Raw genomic sequence first — 18,153 nt, forward strand, 5'->3', positions numbered from 1 at the left:
ATTTTTCACAAGCGAGAATCAGAACAAATTGGTTAAAGTGACACGTTCCTCTAGTTATTTGAAGATATGTAACTTGGCTTTATCTTCATCATTTTATCTTATGAACAGAACATATGATAAGAAAAGGATTTTTATAGTGGCTAGGCAGAGCGTTATGTATTCACAAAATAATGCTGAATGATTGGCAGATGCTAAAATGTACACATTCGGTGAGAAACGACTGAATGTGCTTTAATTCTAGTTCCGCTTACATAGATTTATCAAATATATTATATATAAATATGGATCACTCTTGCGATTCACGAAGGACATCACAGTAACATTGCGGTGGCAAAAAAGCTTTTCCGATCAGTACACTGAATCAAACTACCCCAAACATTTAAAACATTTTTCCATATGCCGTGTACGCTGTAAATACGGCCTAAAATACAATCTTTTACTAATTCAAAAGAGAATACATTGTTAAATCAAAAATACCTTTCAATATAAGCGTATGAGAAATTTATTTTCAATCTATGTAAAACTCTAAATGTTATCGCAGAACGTAACGAATTCATCATAATGCTAATTCCAGAATTTCGTCAACATTTCCGAAAAAAGTATTACAACTTCTCGATCTTAGAAATCAATCGACTTGTATTCAAGTTCAGAGCTAATAAAAGTCATTTTCAAAATAGACGAAAATGAAGAGAAATTAATGTCACTCTCATCTTCGCTTAGCACTATGAGAACGAAATTCATCTCCAGTAAATGACATAAACGGAACAGTAGTTTCGAAATTGTGTTCTTTCTTTCATTTACCCTTTCAGTCATTTGCTGTTTTCAGTGAAAATCCCGGTATTCAACCGAAGCTTTGAGAATCGAAAATGATAGAAAAAGGTTTCACAATCACTTTTACCTGTTGCTGCTAGAATTTGTAGTAGTTTTGGTTTCCAAAGAGGTTCTGGGATGTAATTACTTCGATTTGTCATATTTTAGTCACTCTTTATAGCCAAGTGTCACAGATATTCATTACGTTATTTCAGTTGTCGTATTGTCATAAAGGAAAGAGTGACGTTGGCAATTATACTCTCTCATTTTTTCAATGAGAAACGAAAATGCTTCGTCTCTCTCCGTTTGTTCTGGTGTCGGTCATTTACGAATGAGACAGTAAAATATTGAGAATGCGGTTGTTGGAATGGTTTCTTTCATTGAGAATGCGTGACAATTTTAAGCTCTGTTCAAGTTTATGGAGATGATGATTTCCGATTCCAGTGGCATAAATATATCCGGTCGTTATATTTCCAGAAAAGGTTAACACCACTTCATCACTTTTAAATGTGAAGACTATAAGTTTCATTCGGTTTGCTATTTTGATTGTCATATTGTTTAGAGACGATGTTTTATTTCATCAGAAAAAAAACAACTCCTAAAATATAGTAAAGTTTTCACCTCCAAGTGGACATCATGGTCAATGAGTTTTGACATTTCAGATTTTGGTGGATGCCAAACGCAAACTATTGAACAATGTAGAATTAGTAACCTTTTCCGTCAGGAGATGGTGCAACTGTGATGTCTTTTCGATTTGGATTTTCTGAAGTGATCAATATTGATATATAATATATTTAGATTAATCTAGTCACTAAAAATCAAAAACCCCGATATGCAATTGCATTAGCAGAACAATTGTATGGATGAAGTACCTAAATCCCATTCACACAAATTAAGCGCTATTCACACTAGGCCGTGACGTATTCAGAACGGGACTGGATGAGATCCCATCCGGGTTACGCTTCATTTTTTTTAATGCAGCTCCATGTGAATATTCTTACTACGTCCGAAGCACGGTCAAAGCATTAATTGAGTTTTTTTCCTGTTTTGTACGATCTATCGCATCCAAAATTAATGAATTGTCGAAACAAAGCAGATAAAAGAAAAAAAATTGGTCAAGAAATAATTGGTGGTACTTGAATTGTCACATGCTTTCCATGCAAGGCTTCAAGACACAGCGGGAAATTCCACATAGTGAAAAAATTGTTCCCAATCTTCTCCCGGTAATTACACGACATATCTCGTGAACAATCTGGTGAAGTCTGCTCCAAGTCTGTTACTAAATGCTATGTTTTTTTGCGTTTTTTTATGTTGCTAAATATCTGAAATCATGAGACGAACACAAACTATGAGCCATCTCAATGATCGCTATACAATTTTTGGTTGGAGTTTTCTTGACATTTTCAAATAAATTTTTCCAACAAATCAATGTAAATATCTTAAGCAAACTGCCAGCCTCTCTCGGAGAGTTACAGCGAATCAGAATGTAGTGTCAAAAATCTTCTTTCTTTTTTTGTTTTTAAACTGCTTTTTAATCTTCGTCATCCAGAGAAATTGCAATTACGACCAATTCTTTTTTGGAAAAATGTATTATCTTCGTGAGGAACAGAAAAACATCAAACGCAACGATTGTGTGTGTTACTAATAGCAACGGCATCGACACGGAAAGTGCACGGTATGATGAGAATATTTTACAAATAAATCCCGGCACGTTGCGTACACGATCCAGTCCCGTTCCGGATACGTCACGGCCTAGTGTGAATAGCGCTTAACACAGTGAACGCCGATTTGATCCAATAGGGATTTTTATATTCCTCCAGACAAGAGAGCAATCACTTCTTGACAGTAAATTCCGTAATAACTTTTTGACAGTAAAAGCAGGTGATTTCTATAAATAACAATTTGTAGTTATTGTACTCACTGAAAAAAATAGTAAATTCTCACATCTTCCTTCTGGACTACTCAGTGAATATTGTAAACGTACCTCGGAAAACATAATATTGAAAATTATGTGTTGCCGAGCTGTCTCGGCATTTTGTTTTACCGAGCTCGAGAATTGGTTTTAAGTATGTTGCTAAGAATTCGGAATGTTTTTTGTTAATAGGGAAACGGTGCCTCTATTCATCTCAATAGTAATGTCATATTCTCAAACAATAAGTTAGAGTAAGATTTGCAGCCTCTGCTCGATCCATTGACTCTAAAGGTAAGATAAAAGTAGGTGTTTTCGCGAGGCTATACCAGCTGTATCGCACATTGTCGAACTATTTTTTTTTGCACAAGTGCTTCTTGAAGCCGAAGCGAAGATATTGTATTCGATTTTATCACAATTCGCTGATTGAAAGTCGACTAAGCCACAAAATAACATGACGACTCTACTAATGAGATAACTATTGGTACAATAACCCTACTGAACTTTCGCACTTATAGGTTATGTACATAATTGAAATTCCCTTAAAGAACCGTACCATTTCGCAAACATAGCGAAACACGCAAAATTAGGGTTGTTATCAGCTTTGAGTCGACATTTTATTTATTCTTGTAGCAAACAATAACCACAACAAAATTGAAAATAAAGTCGGATCTCGATATTGGTTTAAAGAAAATACTCATTGAGAAGAGGCGAAACAAAAACTTATTACAAGAATCATCGGTTCATAAGGAGTTTTAATGTGCTGTAAAAATTCTCATGAAGATATCCGAATAGTATAAGTGCTATTTTTTATCGGAGGAAATTCTCTTTGATGGTTTATTTATAATCTGATTGTAACAGGTTTGCACAAAAAAAACATACCCTCGCTGCATTAATTCAGCATTCGTTACAAAAAAAATGATGCCATAGTTGCTCTCCACCATGGCATCGCAACAAGATTATTCGACATGACGCGGTACGGTTCCATCAAGCATCAGGAAATTTATTAACAACAATTATTATTAACAAGCCTTGCCGCAGCAGACGCCGCCGCGGACTCTCACAACGTGTTACCGGAGCTTATCTCCGGAACCGGCCCAACCAGCCGAGTGCCGAGTGCACCAATTTAATGATGTTGCATTATGGCACTTCTCCGCCCATTCAATATTCAATCTATTTCAAAAGTTAGCAACCATCTTTCATTCCTCGTTTGTTCCTTTTCTTGTAATTTTCACACTTTCGAGAGACAGAGTATGGGCATTGGAAGCACCTTCCATGTGCAGCAGCCTTCTTTACCCACCGTTGCATGTTGTGTTGTGCACCTCAGCGTTGTACCATCGGGGACGGTTGTCCGTAACCAAGCCCAGGACACCTTAATGATTTCTTGTGGTTTGATGGTTAGTGACATGGTGAGTTTCACTCAGCATTCGGTGGTCAAAAGAGAAGTTGATGGCATTCGTAGAGAAATCAAAACATCCATGGATTTAGGTCTTCTTTAAATATGACCACTTTCGAGCAACTGTTGCCCACTGTGCACAACGAGATAAATCCTTCAAAATACTTCCCCCAGATTGGATGATGTGGTACTCCTTTGTATGCGGCAAGAGCCGTACGAGTTTTGCATTATTCTCATAAGTTGCTCGGAACGCCCCTTGCCGCAAGTGAATCGTTAGTAAATAATGTACGGCAAAAATGTTCGCTATGCCTACGAGAAGAGGTTCACGATTTCCTCAGCGGTCCCAACAGGCAGAAATACCTCAAGCGAGCTTTCTGGAATTGCGCCGTACGTTTTGCTGCTGCTGCTGCTCTCTCTCTACACCTTCTACAATTGCATCGATCGACTTCACTTTTTCATTTTCGAACGTATCTTTCCTCCCGTTAACTATAGGTATTTTGTTTTATTATTACTATCCTCAAGCTCGTGCAAAAGTTCATTACCGCAAGCGAGGGAAAGAATACCTGTTAAAGTTATTGCCAATAATGCTGATTGACCTTTTGCACGATATTTTATTTTTACGCAAAAGCCTTAACTTCATGTACCGACAGCCATATCGGAGAAAATTAATTCGTTAGTATAAAGTAATTCGCAATTCGGTGCTTACATTTTATCACTTCTCACGACCAGCGATGGACATACGAGTGGGAATTTTTTTTACAATCCTACTTTTTTCATGGAAATAACCATGGGTTGATGATATTATGGTCACAGTTTACTGTTATTAATTCATATTGACATCATCAAATATGTAGTAAAAAGTAATTACTTTCCATCTCAATACATGTTTTTATGATCGTCCATCAAATCTCTTCATCCGAATTGCTATGCACAGCCTCCGTTTGTTTCTGGAAGGGATTCATCAGACTGGTGACTTATAAACTTTGAAATGAAAAATGTCCCCACCAGTTTGTAATGCAAGTTTCGAATACTGAGATTTTTTTCATGAAAATCTAGATTTGGAAAACGGCGATCGGCGAAATGTTCAAAACCACCGATGAGTTACCAGCCTGTCTGCCGCTTTTAAGTTGTTTGAAATCATCTACGTTTGACCGGATAGTTCATCAAGTGCCTTTTCAAAAATTAAGTAAGCTCGGTGCCTCCGATGGATTTATATCTTAGTTGCAGTCCTATCTGCCAGGTACAACGCTTCGCGTCAAATTGGGTATAACCGTTTCTTCTTCATTTACCAATACATCTGGGGTTCCGCAAGGAAGTAATTTAGGCCCGTTGCTGTTCGTTATATTTCTTAACAACGTGTTACTACTGCTGAGTGATGGTATGAAGTAAGTTCATACCGATGATCTGAAATTTTATTTGTTCGTTCGAAGAATTGACGACTGCCATCGTTTACAATTCTTGCTCGAAATGTTTGTCAAGTGGTGTCGCAGGAACAAGCTAGTTATAAGTATAGCTGAATGTATCGTTATTATCTTTCATCGCATTTTGAGTACAAGATTGATAATACTATACTATGGAAGGGGTTGTACGCTAGTAAATTTTCGAATAATATTATCATGTTTATTGCTCACGGTAGCCGGCTTCCTAACCAAAACAATAAAATACTGAATGGATCCTCATCGCAGTCTAAACTATATCTATATACGTCCTAGTTAAGAACTGTCGCAAGAAATATCTGCACAGCTCTAAACTTCCCGCGCACGTCTTAACGTTTATCCCGAAAAAAATAGATCTATTGATCAACCGTTCCCCGAATAATCGACGGAGTTCAGTCTAGCCAGATTAAGAAGTATAATAAGACATTGTAAATTAGAAAACTGTGAAATATCTCTAAGGAACGATCTCACCAGAATCCTGCTTCTCCTATTTGCACAAAGCGAGATGACATATCACTACTGAAAAAATAAAATAAACACTCGCGGAAGGGTTCGCTTTCAATTTTCAGCTTGAATCACACGATTGACTTGAACTAATTTTGACAGCCATAAGTGATTTGTTTATGTGTTTATTCTGACTTGAATACGTGTTAATAGATATATAAACAAACCACTGATAGTTGTCAAAAGATGAAATTGATTCATCGGCAGTTCATTCGTGTCGTCATCGTGCAAAAACTAATATCGTTAATGAGTCGGGTGTTCAAATAAGTAGAAGATGTATTCGAATTTGGTGAATAAACAACATGTTTCAATAAGAGAAAAGAACCCTGTATTATTTTAATTTGTGCATATTTATTGGTTTTAGTCATTAACACTGTCGTCCCGGGTTGGCGGTTCAATGCATAGGGCACTGGTCTTACAAGCCAGTTGCGGTATGTTCGAGTCCCGACCTGGAAGGATTCGTAGTGTTAGTAGGATCGTAGCACCAGCCATGCGATGGTTCTGTACACTATGAATCGGCTGCGAAGTCTGTTAAAACAGAAGGTCAAATTCCTCTACAGGAATGTAATACCAAGGCTTTGCTTTGATTTGTAGTCAGATAATAAATAAATGTAAACAAATCACCACTGGCTGTCAAATGATGTTCATTCAGCGAATTTGTGAGGTTGTGTCACATTCGTGTAAAATTTAATCGGGATCTGCAAGATAACGCAACAAATGAACTCGTAATAAATAATGAATTTTTTATCGTGACGTCACGAATGAACAAAAAATCATCCTTGACAGTTCAGCGGTACTGTTTACAAACAAGCTTAAACAAAAATCGGAAAACACATTTTAAACAATCATCTTTACACTTGGCAACTAGTAACTTTTATTTAATAAATCTCAAAAACAAACCGTATCCAATCGTGAGCAACTGTTTTATTACTCTGTTTAGGCGATATGGACCGTAAATGCTCTAATCCAATTTGTCAACAGACAAACAAAAAAATCTCTGTTTACAAACAGTACTACTGAACTGTCAAAATGAGTTCATCCGATTGAGGTTATTAGTTTAGCAGCAATTTTTTTATGGAAATATCTGGCATCTCTGCCTAGTACACTAAGGTCTTTTTGTAGTGAATACGACTTACTTTACTAGGGGCGCCTTTTCAAAATGTACCCTCTGAGAGAGTGATAAGTTTTTGATCGTGAATATCTCTTGTTGTATGTAACGAATCAACATAATTTTTCCTACATGCCATCGGAAATATGATCACAATTTTATGATAAAATTTTCAGTTGTGTGACATAATCTCAAATAATTGAAAATTAAACTTTTCTGAAATGTTTGGTATAAACGAGTATTAACGAGGATAATTCATGAGGCGCGTTTGCCTTTCTCGTATTTTTAAAGCTCATAGCACAGTGATCTGGGAAAGGATTTATATAATCTAACTAGCAATAGAATCGAAATTTTTCAGCTCAAACGTGTATAGCAACAGCATTGAAGTATTTCAATAGTACACTATTGAAACACCTGTCTCATTTGACTCATGTCAACACCAGCCAATCAGAACGCGTTCTGAGGAAGAGAACAAAAAGTCTGCTGCTGTACAACAAATCTTTCGAGAAAAATGTTCCGAACAGTGCTTAATATCGTAGTTCCACAATTTGGTCCTTCTGAAAGGCAGAAATGAATCCCATACAGCATAATAGTGAAAAAGCTACAAATGAAATCACGTAAAAAGAAACCTCTTAACCAAAATTGGATCAGTTTGGATTCTATCGCCACTGCGAGCAGATGTATTGTGTATCGTTTGCAAAGCTAGTTTCGCTTCCGACAAGAGCGATTACGGCACAGCTGCTAGTCGTAGCATTGGTGAAAAAAACAACAAAAAGGGGACAACGGTGGAGAGCATCACAAAAAATCAGCCTTTCTAATGGCTCTAAAAGTTTTCTAAAGAACTATTAGGATTTCTTCTTCGCAAATCGAAGGAAAATATCCTCAGTTTGGTGCAAATCTAGAACAGTTTGATTAGATTTGTGCACTTTTCGCTGTGTGAAATTCACAGTAAACGAGATCAAGTGAAGCCTTCTTTGCTTTCGCGAAAATGTGAAAAGGGGAATGCTTGCCTAATTCATACAATAGATCAACTAATTGATATTCGGAAGTGCTAAGGAACATGTCAGTTGTTTTCGTATTCACGACATCCAGTTATGTTTCTGACATTACCCACCCGCCTTTTTTTATGCGGTTTTTTATGCAACTTTTTTATGCGAATTTTCAGAGTTATGTGGTTTTTTATGCGAATTCTTAGAGTTTTGCGGTTTTTTCATGCGGTATTTAAACTCACATAAAAAAGACTTCAGTTTACTGTTGTATTTTCAAATAAAATGAGGTTAGCAGTGACGGTTAAAATCCTTATTAGGTTTTACACGAACATGACATAACCTCGCCAAATGAACAGAATTAACTTTTTTGACAGCCGCCGTGTGTTTGTTTACAGTTTAAAAGTTCATCAGAGGTTCATCGTTTGAATTTAAAAGTTGTGAGTCGCCTCACACTAAATAGATTTATACAAATAAAGGAGCGATATGCTGGAAATGCATACAGGGCAATCTTTTAAGTGTTTTCACTGTGGAACACGTTTTTAATAGGCACTTTTTCATTTCACAATTTTTAATTTGCAGTTGCAAAACAAAACAAACGCACGGCAGCTGTCAAAGATGAACTTGATTCATCGGCAGTTCATTTGTGTCGTCATCGTGTAAAACCTAATTAGCATTTTATATTGCTACTTTACAAATGAGCTTGGATTTATTCTTGGCAACTAGGTTTTGCAAGATGACATCACAAACAAACTCATGATGAATAATGTTCTTGTTTGACATGTACTGGTGGTTAGTTTACATTTCCAATAACACGTATTCAAAATAGAGCAAAAACACATAAACAAACGACAATTAGCTGTCAAATGATGTTGATTCAGTGATTTTTGTGAGGTTATGTCATGTTCGTTGAAAGCAAAGTGTTGTTCCTTTTTTGTTTCAACAGACTTCTCAGCCGATTTTAGGCGTACAGAATCATTGCGAAGCTAGTATTACCGATCCTACTGACACTAAGAATCTCTCCAACACGAGGTTCGAACATACGACAAGTGGCTTGTAAGACTAGCGCCATATGTTTTGAACCGCCAGCCCGGATTGTGTTATGGTCGTGAATACCATCTCAGCAGGCAGTTATATTTTGTTGGTCGTTGAGCGCTTATTGAACGACATACTGCACAGTTTGCTGGAACGGTTTGTTGTTGTTTTTTTCTCTTGAAAAAATAGTGTGAAAATTATGTGTTACCTTCATATGGAAAGAAAATTTGTGGTTATTCTACGTAAAAGAAGTATTGTGCAGTATTGTTGTATTGTTAAGTAGTGTTAGTTAAAAAGTTAAAACAAGTGGAATATTCTTCAGAAATTCTCCAGTAAAACTAGTCCAACGGGGCTCCAACTCCTCATATAAAAAATGGCTCAACAATGGACCTCTGTCTGCCGGGTTTGTTGAACGAAAAAAATGGCATCCGCTTCAACGGTCTGTTTCAAAATCGGCAAACGAAGGTCCCGTGTTGGCCTCCAGTTGAACGATTGATTGGACGTTCATTGGACCAATGATCCAACGTATTGGACCAATGAAGGACCACCGTTGAACGTTTTTTTTCTAAGAGGGTAATTGCCTTATGTGGAATAAAGTTGGATGCAGACAGCCGTTGTTACTATTAATAATTATTCAAGTAAAAATTATGCATTCAAGCGAAAATTGTGTGCTGCTTCGGTAATAGACTTTTTAGTCAACTATTCGTTTGATAGAGCTTGAAAATACCGATTTTGGCCACAAAAAAGCCAGATAGTGATGTTAAGCACTGAAGATGTCATGAACTCAAATTCCAATTACTGCGGCAGGGCGATGAAAAAGTAAAAACAAATACAATCAACTCGAACGCACTCATTTGAGCTTGTTTCAGTTTGGTTCATCGTCGTTAGACTGTGAAACAGTTTTTAAGAAACATTTCCCCGGGAAAAAGAGTATCACAGCATAAATTTTCATTCCTTCCCATAACGTTTTGTTCTAATAGTGTTATAAAAATGTTTTTTTCATGTTTATAAATTTACGATTGAAGTTGTTGAACGTAGCGTGCTGCCGTATAAAAAGTCACCGTAGGAACAGGGAATGTTGGACCCACGGATAAACCCTTGGAACTGAGATGAAAGCTGTGGTACGGTTGATAATTTGAAATTTATTGGCCGCCCGTGAACGGCTGGTGGATGAGAATAAATTAGGTATACATAAATTTGAGGAATTTAACCTGCTAAGAATAAACAAAACTGTGTTCGCGCACACAAACCGACGCGCGGATTGGTAGACGGCAAGGCTAATCTTCACGTGGTGTCTTGAAACTATATCATTTACGGTTCGCTGCATTCGTCTAAAATGTTTGCTAGAATAATGCATGGAGCGTAAATTTTACGACTTCATTAAAATTAATATTGGATCTAGACAACGTGGAGGTAAGGCAGTTAGCGAAGCCTAATTCTGATTGATGAGGTGGAAAAAGCATTTTTGGGGTCTTAAGGCGAAATGAAAATTTGTAGGATGTTTGTTTCTGGATAATTTCTACATAGAATTTGATTTTGTATAATTTAGCAGCATTTCGGGAAAAAGCCTCCGCAGTTCGTAAATTATTTTTTTATGACAACTTGTTGCGTTATGTTCCCGAGTCCATCGTTCAAATGGTGGAACGGTCTCGGATCGATGAAAATATGCTGGAGGTCCCAACGCGAACCGGGCTGTGAGGTATCAACAAAAAATGGTAATGTAAACCTGTTCACATGACTATGTAACAAGAGTATAGTTACTGGTTGTAAAAATTGTACATATATCTGATCTGTCTAATCAGCCGCCTGACTTTTCTGCACAATTTTAAATTATAGACTCACACGCAGTGTTGTAACATCACTCTCGAAACCGGAAGTAGATATCGGTTCGCATGTAGCCTGTGTGCACATTTCATAATTAAAAAATCATTTACACGCCAACCCAGCGTAAAATTGAAAATGAAATGGTACCATTTTCGTAATTTATCAGAAATCGTTCTCTGCTTATGCCTCTACATGTTTCGATGCCCTCATCTGAAATCACTACAGAGCTGACATCGAGTTTAGCGGATACGAGCACCTAGACGAGAGCCGACAAATGACAGTGACACAATTAAAATTAAATTAAAACAGTGACTTCATGTCTTCATGTACTTCGAATCGCTGTTTTATTTTCGTGCAATGATTCCTATCCGTGGTGCAGAAAATGTTCAAAATTTAAAAAAAAATGGTCTCATTGATTACCGATTTCTTGTTCCAGAAGCACTGGAAGTTGAGGTCAACACGGTCCGAAATAGAACTCACATGGATTTCTCCGAATGAATGAGTAAATTTTAACAATATTGAGCTCGAATGAAAGTTACTTTGTATGAGATTAAATATCATCCATATCTACGTGGTTCGGAATCTAATTTATTCTCCAATATGTTGTTTTGCGTTTTATACAACGATCCAGTTCGATGTCTTAAATATATTAAATTCAAATATATTATATATCAATGAGAATCACTATAATTCCAGAATTTCGCCAACATTTCCGAAGAAAGTATGACAATTTCTTGATATATTTTTGAAATCAATCGACTTGTATTCAAGTTTATGATAATGATGATTTCCGATTCCAGTGGTAGAAATATATCCGGTCGTTATATTTTCAGACCGTAAGTTTAAAAATACTTCATCACTTTCAAATTTGCAGACGATAAGTTTAATTCTAATTGTACATATAACTTTGATCAGTTTGTTATTTCGATTGTCGTATTGTTTATAGGCGATGTTTTATTTCATCGAAAAAAGAACAACACTTAAAATTTAAAAAAGATCCCACCTCTAAGTGGGCATCATGCTCAATTAGTTTTGGCATTACCGATTTCGGCGCATGTTAACCGTTGAACCGAATGCCATTTTTTTCGTTCAACAAACCCGGCAGACAGAGGTCCATTGTTGAGCCATTTTTAACATGAGGAGTTGGAGCCCCGGTAGACTAGTTTTACTGCAGAATTTCTGAAGTTTTGTTCCACTTATTCGTTTAAACTAACACTACATATCTGCACAATACTTCTACTTCACGTAGCATAACAACAAGTTTCTTTTCTATGTAAAGGTAACACTTAATTTTCACACTATTTTTGCAAGAGAAAAAACAACAACAAACCGTTCCAGCAAATTGAACGAATATATCGTGCAATATGTCGTTCAACAAGCGCTCAAAGACCAACAAAATAGAACGGCCTGCTGAGAAGGAAACGCAAACTATAAGCGGCCCTTACACGAGCCATTAAAAATGTTATTATTAAAAAAAAAATAATATTTCTATGCAAATTTGAAATACATCATTACTTAGTCATCATTAAAAATGCTAAAAATAAATCTCGTGTAAGGACCGCTATTGACTATTCTGACAGCTTCCTTACAATCACCAATGGAAATGAAATTGGTTTGTTTTCATCAGGAAACGCTTGCACTAAACACGAATCAAATGTACAATCAACTTCAGTCGACGTCAAGATTAATTTTAATATTTTTTAGCCAGATATTGCTCACGTACCCGACGTTAAAATGTTCCGAGAACTTGACGTAGTGTCCCTTCATAAGAATTGCTTACAATTAATGTTGTTGTTCCATGCCGGTGATAGTCGCCTGATGCCACGTGTGAATCGCTTTTACATATTGTTTTGTTTTCATCAGGAAACATATTGGCTACTCTTTTCTCACTAGGGTCGCCGTACATTTTTCACCGGGCATAGAAACCTCAATTGAACAAAGTAGAATTAGGAACCTTTTCCGCAACGAGATTGGTGCAACTGTGATGTCTTTTTCGATTTGTATTGGATTTCCTGAAGTGATCAATATTGATATATAATATATTTGTTAAATTCTAATATTCCCATCAATAATTCTAGAAAATAACTACGAAAAAAGTAACAAAATCTCCGATTTGGATGACACTTAGCACACGACTTCGGAACGACAAATCATCTGTTCTGCATAGATGGATAGAAAATTTTTTTAATCGTTGTAACTTGGATACTGTTTACTATATACACACTCAGAAAATTTTGCTCAATGTTCGTTCATACCAAACATTTTAGAAAACTTCAATACTACTAAAAATTTTATCATGAATTGCTGACTATATTTTGGATGATATGGAGGAAAATTGCGTTGCTTCGGCAAATACAACAAGAGATATTCGCGATTAGGTTTTAACCATTCTTCTACGGGGTTAATTTTGAAAAGGCGCTTCATATTGAAGTAAAATAACAAATTGAGGCTGCTCGGCCATCCATGGAAGTTGTCCATCAACGTCAACTTCCCTTTCTGAGCAGCCTAGATAGCCGTGTAGTGTCGGTAGCGGTTTCTCAACTGGCTAAGATTAATGTTACGGTCCACCTGTACCGGTGGTATAAGTCTACCGAACAGGTAAGCCGTGTGGCATCCGGCGGAATTATTTTCTACTAAGAATTGATCCACTGGTTTCCTGTTCCATGTCGTAAAAGGCCACAAATAAAGGAACTCCTAAGTCAAGGTGTATTTCCGTGCCGAGGACTGAATGGCTGCAGGAGGTTAAACAATGCAGTCGTGAACGGAATATCTTGGGTTTTTCCCTTACTGGAAACACGCACTTCGACTTCTTTGTTCATCGCTTCGGCAAGCAGAGATTACAAAGCAAAGTGTCTGTGGGTGTCCTCAAGGTGGTGTACTATCCCCACTTTTATGGAACCTAGTCGCTGATGGTTTGTTAAGGAAACTTATTAACCTTGGATTTCCGACTTATGGTTTTACCGACGATCATTATGTATCGATGACCGGTATAAGCATTACCACTCGCTTTGATTTAATGCAGCAAGCCATGCGATCTGTTGAACAATGGTGTTGTCAGGTTGGATTATCTGTAAATCCGGGCAAAACATCAATGGTGCTTTTCACTCATCGTAGGATAATCACAGGAGCTCGTCCGTTACAGTTCATCGGTTCAGAGGTTGATCAAGTTAAATACGTCGGGGTTATTCTTGATTCAAAACTGAATTGGTCTGCTCACATTGACTTCAGGATTAAAATAGCTTGCATGGCTTTCGGCCAATGCAGACGAGCTTTTGGAAAATCATGGGGACTCAAACCCAGATATATCCATTGGATCTACACAACTATTGTTAGACCAATTTTAGCATATGGATGTCTTGTATGGTGGCAGAAAGGAGAAGTCGCGACAGTTCAGTCAAAGCTAAATCATCTCCAAAGGATGGTATTAATGGCGATGACAGGAGCATTCATGACAGCTCCTACTGCTGCTCTAGAGGCGCTACTGTGCATTAAACCACTACACGTGTTCCTAAAACAAGAAGTAACAGTAACCCTATAGACTATGCTACTATCCACACTCGCTTGTGGTCTCAAATGGTTACCTGGGATGAATATTTACTCGCTCCTAGTAACCTAACTCTCACATGAAGTTTTTCTTTCAAAACATTCAATGTGAGCTATCCTCTTCGTGAGGAATGGTTGACTGGTTATTTGGAACGACAACTTGATGAACACATAGTTTGTTATACGGACGGTTCTCTGTTGAATGGTCGTGCTGGTGCTGGTGTCTACTGTCGTGAAATGAGGCTAGAGCAGTCTCATTCACTTGGTAAATACTGTACTGCGTTCGACGCAGAAATCTACGCGATTCTGTGTGGAATACAATCGGCACTACAGCAGAGGATCTGTGGTAAATGAATTTATTTTTGTTCTGCCAGTCAGGCAGCTTTAAAATCACTTAGTTCGAATGATTCACGGTCGAATCTAGTGATCGCATGTCGAACTCAAATTAAAGACCTTAGCATCTCAAATGCTGTTTACTTCTTGTGGGTACCCGGCCATTCTGGTATTACTGGAAATGAATGGGCTGATGAGTTAACTAGAGCTGGTGCAACGAATGATTTCGTTGGTCCGGAACCAGCTTTACCACTTTCAACTAGTTGGATAAAGCACAAAATTCGTTCTTGGGTTGCATCCAAACATGCCAGCAAAAGGATATTCTCTCGTTTCTCATCCAATGTGATAAGGAGCTATAGTCAGAAGGGTTCATCGTTCTTCCTGGAGTGAATGAATTCTTTCTGTATTCACCTTGAATAGGGTTTAGCAGATTGTTTGGCATCCTTTGTGGGGTACCGAATTTACTTCTGCTCGTACATACTGCGAATCGTTCTGCATTCTTCCGGGAGTGCAGAATGGCGTCGCTTTTGTAAAATCTCCAAATCCCCTCGGGGGTTGGAGGTTTTTTTTAACTGTGCATCGTTCATCAGAAAGAACGCACATAGTAACAAACCTAAATAGGTTTTACAGCAGACTGTTCGGGACCTCGTAGAAGTTCAGAATTTACTTCTGCTTCCACTAAATGTGATCCCCAGCAGACTGTTCAGCATTGGGGTGCAGAATTTACTTCTGCTCTTATACATCGGGAAAATGCTAAAAACAAATTGATGGCAAGGCACAAATCTCCAAATATCAGAGGAACGTGCCATTTGAGCCAATTTATTCTGATTCCTGGATACTGTTTACACACTCACAAAATTTTGCTCAATGTTCGTTCATACCAAACATTTTAGAAAACTTCAATACTACTGAAAATTTTATCATGAATTGCTGACTATATTTTGGATGATATGGAGAGCAAATTGCATTGCTGCGGCAAATACAACAAGAGATATTCGCGATTAGGTTCTACCCATTCTTGTACGGGGTTAATTTTTAAAAGGCACCTCATAGTAAAGTAAAATAACAAAATAAAACAAATTTGAAAAGACGATGTATTCAATGTTACTTAAACTTGTTATAAAACTAACACAACATAAAACAACTAATTTAAAATAAAAATTCATCAAAAATCTCAGTTCTTTGAATATTTTGTCTAGATAACTTCAGAATAGTTTCTCTTAGCAAGAAGGTAACCGTGAGCAAATTTATTGCATTCGATCTGTAGAATCATATTCTAGTGACTGAATGACTATTTTGCATCAATTACTTGAAGTCCGTCTTTAAATTGTTTTAGGTGAGAATCTTTTATTTTAAAAAGTCGTCAATTTTAAAATTTAGTATTAAATGTTTTAAATTTTTTAAAGACTTCTTTTTTCAGTTTATATGTTTTTGAGTGCCCAATCGAAGAAGAAGTAGAAGGTAATCTGTTTTTAAAGCAATGTTTAAGATGTGATTTCCCTACATCTTCGGGTGGCTTAATTGCAGAGCAGTTTCAAGGCTTGGTTGTCGGTTCAATGCATAGGTCGCAGGTATTACAAGCCAGTTGTCGTCTGTTCGAGTCTCCGAGTGGCAGTAGGATCGTAGCACATGGTTCAGTACGCTCAAATTATACAAAAGGAATGGATTACCAAGGCTTTGCTTTGCTTTGTCCTCAAAAATCACTAAATTGTCACTGCTCTCAACTGTTATGCACTAAAAAGTTCGAAGCAAGCTGGATCATAACGGTTTTGTGATCTGATACTATTTACTAGTGACTGATGTGTCCATTCCATAAGTATAGAAAGTTTATGCAAATAGGTCTATTAAACTTCATTTCTCAAATCTTGCTAGCTTTCAATCGACTCGAACTGCTATTCCGAAAATGATTTAATCTGCCATCCTCGTAAAAATACATCAAAACTACGCGAACCCATTCCGCGTTGCATCTCTAGGCTTGGAGCTTTCCGCAAAAGGAAGGAGCAACATTGTATTAAAGATGCGATCTCCCGTTTTACGAAACCATCAACATTCGACTGGGCGTCCATTTAGTCTACCCGAAGTGCATTCGTTCCGTTTAAGGGTTCAGTTGTTCATTTAGTTTTAATTATATTGCCTAGATCCGTATCGGGAACATGTGTAGACGATCGTGTGGTAGCTTCTATGCGGGAAATTTCTCGGAATGATCGGTCAAAATTTGATAATAAAAAAAGTTACAGCACGTAACTCCGATTCAGATGACATTGATACCAGCGGCCGTAAAAATAATTCCAAAATAATCAAACAGAAATCAAACTCCACCAATCGAATGACATTCACTATTGACCTGCGATGGATAAACTTTTTTTTTATGAATCACTAGCAGCAGAATGTCTACATTTTCCGGACCGCGAGATAATTGCCAGGTTCCCATCAGCAGTGTGCGCTAAAAACAATCCACCCCCTTTTTTCGCTGGCTGACCTCGCGAGGCAATAATTCTCCAAGATTAACCACTATCGTGACTCGAATTCCGATAGGAACAACATTTTTCATATTAACACTTTAAGGGAGGTTATACCTGCGCTGCCATGCCAACGAGTGCCAAGCCAAGAGTGGGAGAGATAGAGCAAGAAGCGCGAGAAGCATTTAGCGATATCTTCCTTCGTACTGTGGCGTAGGTAGATATTCCCGTGCGCTGCATATTAGGGAAGGCTCGTTTCACGGATAAGGGTCGGGTCATAGCAGACTATATAGCAGTTAATAAATATTGGCTCGGTTCGATCGAATACTGTACATTTCGCGAATACGCGCGGCGGCGGCCGTTCCGTTCCGAAAACGGGAAACTGGTAAAGTGTGAGGAGATGAGGGTTTCTTTTGGGATTTCGCATATTTTTTATCATATTTGCGAGCGATGTGCACCGCACTGCAGCGGCAATGTTTTCACCGTGTGAACATCGGTTTTCGATTCGCTCGCTGGGAACGAGGATAATAGTGCTGTCCACCGAGGAGAAATTCTCAGTTAAGACGGGCTGCCGTGGGGTTATATTAAAAGTTGTGTTTCCGTATAGCTGATCTGGTTTGGTGGTTTTAGGGGAATAGAGGGTGTTTTTTAATTTCTGCTTCGAAATTTTGTTCCCACAGCTCAGTTCATTCGGAAATCGGAAATAGTCGAGCAAGTAACTAGCGATAATCGGAATCAATCATCAGCGTTCTATTAATCACAGCATCGTTTCAAGTAAACAGTAAGGGGAACGTGCCATTTGAGCCAATT

This window comes from Malaya genurostris, chromosome 1 (genome assembly GCF_030247185.1).
Source record: "Malaya genurostris strain Urasoe2022 chromosome 1, Malgen_1.1, whole genome shotgun sequence".
Classification (NCBI taxonomy): Eukaryota; Metazoa; Arthropoda; class Insecta; order Diptera; family Culicidae; genus Malaya; species Malaya genurostris.